Source organism: Gossypium arboreum, chromosome 10 (genome assembly GCF_025698485.1).
Source record: "Gossypium arboreum isolate Shixiya-1 chromosome 10, ASM2569848v2, whole genome shotgun sequence".
NCBI classification, from domain to species: domain Eukaryota; kingdom Viridiplantae; phylum Streptophyta; class Magnoliopsida; order Malvales; family Malvaceae; genus Gossypium; species Gossypium arboreum.
In genome coordinates, this window is record NC_069079.1 from 130,801,269 (window position 1) to 130,805,899 (window position 4,631).

Below are 4,631 nucleotides of genomic sequence, written 5' to 3' on the forward strand. Positions count from 1 at the left end.
GGATTGAAATTGATCAATAAAAGTACAATGATTAAATCCATAAGTTATGCAGAGTACAAGGACTAATAAAACATTTTTCAATTTTTTTTAGACAAGTAGACAAGTAAAAGCCGCCCTTGGCCGGGCGGCTAATAGTCAAAATTCACTACAAACTTGCCTAGTTTCTGAATCATCACCGGACAAACACATGCATCATGTGGCCTCAACGGGAACCATCTACACTAATCTCTATGCCTCTAGGGGTAATTAAAAAATGATTATAGTAAAGGTATAAAGGAATATTTAGTCTTGAAGCTTGACATCTTTATCAATTTTGTTCTTAAATTTAGATTTTGTTTACGGATGACACGACACTAAAAAATTGTGAATATTTATATAAAATTTTAAAAAAATTAAAATTTATTAAAAATCATAAATAAATTATAATAACTTTATTTTTTTTCAAATGATGATGTAGCACAATCTTAGAGTGCTACATTATTATACCTTAACAAAATCTGAATTTAGGGACCTAATTGGGAAAAGCTACCAAGTTTTGAGACTAATGTAGACTAGAAAAAAGTCTAGGAATCAATGTGAGAAAAGTAGTGTTCTTTATCCCTTAGAATAAATAAAGGTCAAATTTTCGTACTAGTCACTATAATGTGTGCAAGTTATGTATTTAGCTTTTGTAATTTAATTGGGTCATTTTTAATCCTATACTCTTTTAATTAGAAATTCCGTCCTAGCTAAATAATAACATATTAAATTCATCAAGTTACATTTTACTATTTTCAAAATCTTATTTGATACATATATTATTATATGTATATAATGTCACATCAGCGTGATATTTTCACATAATACTCGCAATAAATTATGCAAGCTAAGTTAATGGATTTAACAATTACTATCTGAGTCATAATTAAGATTTCAAAATTCGAGAAAATATAGAGACTTAAAATGATCAAATTGGAGAACAAAGACTAAATTTACAACTTATTATAGTTTGGGACTAATAGCAAAATTATCCCAATAGATTAAATTTAGTCTCGAAGACCTTTGGATCTAAACTCTCTCTAAATTCGATTCAAAATGAAGTTTCGACAACCCTTGTTATATGAACTCAATGATTATGATTAGGGGTGAGATCGGTTTAATTTTTTTGAACCGAACCAAGGTATTCAGTTTTTCCATATTTGAACCGAAACTAAACCGGCGGACATAAAAAATTGATTATTACTAAACTGTTCTAAATCAATCCGGTTCAGGTTTTAGCATGATATTAGAGGTGATCATGGATTGGGTCTGGCCTGGTTCGAGTTGGGCCTAAGCATGATATTAACATACTTTATGTTTGCCCAAGCCCGGTGCAACCCGAAATTTGGGCCTAAAATTTTGCTCAAATTTGTCCATATTTGCAAAGACTAGCCTAAGCCCATTTTATGCCCGCCCATATTATTTTTTAATTTTTCTTTAAAAATATTTATTTTATTTTATTTTAATATTTAATAATTTTATTTTAATGTTTACATTAAAGTAGTATTATATATTTAGTATAAATTTATCTTTTAATGTGTTTTAAATTACATAATATATAAAAATAACATAATATAAAATATTATAAAATTAAAATGGTTTAGGCTCGAGCCTTGAATGTTTAAGCCCAAACCTGACTCATATTTTAAAAAAATTTAATTTTTTTTGTCATAATCCATTTTTTAAAATCTAATATATATTTTTACTTAAACCATCTTAAATTTCGTACCATTCACAATCACCTTACAAATACAACCGAAGCAAAACAAAACCAACAAAATACAACTGAGGCAAAACAAAACCAACAAAAAGAAAATGCACAACACAACACTACCCAAAGATGGACATGACATACAAATGTTAACACAATCAACGAAGCTTCCACTTTATTCAACAAAGCCTGTCGTAAGATCTCTCAATTCAAGCTCCATTACTCTTAAGATTTCCATTAAAGGGAAAGTGATGAAACCAAACAGAAGAGACTTCATCAAACCTGAAGCTTATTTGTTTGTCCCCGAATTAAGCTGTCAAACATTTTGATTATGAATCTTCAACCCTTCTTTATGTAGAATTTGGATAAATTCTTGTACAACTTCATCCACCTCTTCATCTCTTTTGATTTTAATATAGTTACTCACTTCTCTAGCTTTATTTCTTATATTCTCCCCATCTTTCTCTCCCACCACTTGCTTGATCGCTCTGACTATCTCTTCTCTTTCAAGGCTCCCATCCTTTCCTCTCTTTACCCCTACTCCAACACCAACAGTTTGTACAAGCCTAGCATTCAATGGTTGGTCAAAACACATAGGCATTGCTATAATTGGAACTCCAAATTTCAAGGTTTCTATTACAGAATTCCATCCACAGTGACTCACAAATCCCCCAATGCTCGAGTGTTGCAGTATTTTCGCCTGTGGTGCCCAATCTTCCACCATCAGCCCTCTCTCACCAATCCTTTCCAGATATCCTTCGGGTAAGGCCTCTTCAAGCTTGGGTTTTTCCTTATTTCCAACAGGGAATCTGAGGGCCCAAATGAAGTTCACCTCACTAAGCTCAAGCCCCTCAGCAATGGCTTCCCTTTCTTTATTCGAGAGATAATACTCACTCCCGAAGGAAACGAACACCGTGGAGGCTTTTCTCTTCTTGGTAAGCCATTCAAGTATCTCTTTCTCGTTCTCATGGTGTTCTTCACTAGCGTCTCGAACCAGTGGACCTGTTGGAACTATCTTCTTGTTTAATAGGATTGAAAGATAGCCCATGTATTTCCCTTCAAGCTCCCTAAAACTCTTAACCAAAATGATATCCGAAGAGTGTTCAAAGCACTGAGGAATCCTTTCTTTACTACTGGAAACAGGTGGAGTACGCCCAAACTCGTTTCTGGAGCTTTTTGTTGGCATAAAGCAATCGTTTATGTAAAATTCAGGAAAGGGAAACTCCTCCCTTTTAAGGTTCTTCAATCCATGAAATGTGAAAGAAGCCGCAGCTACAGAAGCAGTGTAGAAAAGTATGGCAGGTATGTTGAGTGAGGAAGCAAGTGTAGGTGCCCAGGGTTGAAGCAAATCATAAATAAACAAATCCGGGTCAAGGGTTTTCAATATTGTGGCAAACCCATCCCTGGACATGTCGACGGCTTTAACTAGAGTGTTCAGTAGATGGGGTGGCAATCCTTTGGTGGTTTGGTAGTAAGAAGGAAGCTGAGCAACAATGGCAGCTTGAGCTCAATGAATTGAATTGAAAGTGAGTGATTAGGTGAAACTTTTGGCTTGATGGAATCAAGATTTACAGCAGTGGAACAGAAGTAAACGTACAAGTTTCGGTTCGCGAGCTTCTTGGCTAGCTCTAAGAAGGGTGAAATATGGCCATGAGCTAACCATGGGAACATTAACACACGAATTCTCTTTTGCTTTGTATCCATCTCTCGGTTTCGACCTCTCTTTCTCTCTATGTTTGATCTATTTATTAATAAATGAAAGTACAGAACATCAATTATTAGGGTTGATAAATATGCTGTTTTTCTTTTTAAATTTAATTAAATATGATGATTTTTTATATTTACGGAATATGCTGTTATTGAAAGAGTGAAAATGCTTTTTACAGCTTGTCAAATGATTAAATATTAATATTTTTATCTTTAGGTCTAGGCTCGGCTTCCACTCCTCTCCTTCTCATATTTTATTTTTATTTCATGTCGTTCAAGATTTTTTTATTTTTAATTAATATTTTAAGAAATTAATTATTTTGGTTAGATTTTAGATAATTATGATTTTATCGGTAAGTCCTAAATTTCATTCCTATTATAAGTTTTTAATATGTATCTTTTATTTCATGTTTTTAATTTTTAATTAATATTTATAATTAATAAAAAAAACTTGAAAACAATATATTTATTAATTATAAATATTAATTAAAAATAAAAACAAAACAACATAAAAATACATATTAAAATCTTATAAGAGGAACCAAACCTAGGAATCAAGGATGAAATCACAATTATTACAATGAGTAAGAGAGGAATCGAACCTAGGACTCAAAGATAAAAACACTAACATTTAACTATTTAACCAAAAAAGCTTTGTAGGACGAGTTTTCACATTCTTTCTCCAAAAATAGTGTATCCCAATAAATATATAAAAAGAAACGACATATTTCTTTAAATCTCCCTATTAAAATAAAAGAACTAATGTGTCAAAATACAAATGTGAAAAATAAAAGAATCGAGCTCTAGACTTAAAGGACAAAAGAACTAACATTTAACCAACTAACCAAAAGAACTGACTTATCAACATTTAACATTTAACCATCTACTTGTAGAACACGTTTTCCTCTTTCTCTAAAAAAAAATTGAAATCGAAAAGAGAGCACATGGAAGCATGTAACCATCATGCCTTTTCCTTACACATACAATATTTTTTTTCTGAATTTTTAAATTTTGTTTTCAATTTTTAGGCTATTTTACCAATCTAACCCAAATTTTGTTATATTTATAAAAATGACCTAGCTTCAAAAATAATCACTAAAATGACCTAAAATATGCTGTAGATTGAGGTTTTGGGAACCCAATGGTCGACACTACCTAGTGTTTTGGCCCTATGATTGCCTGATGATTGTTTCAG

At 32.0% G+C, this 4,631-nt stretch overlaps 1 pseudogene; it reads right to left on the reverse strand.

Moving 5' to 3' along the window:
* Window positions 1-1,906: 1,906 nt before the first annotated feature.
* On the reverse strand, window positions 1,907-3,512 carry LOC108463140 (UDP-glucosyltransferase 29-like; annotated as a pseudogene).
* Window positions 3,513-4,631: the final 1,119 nt, after the last annotated feature.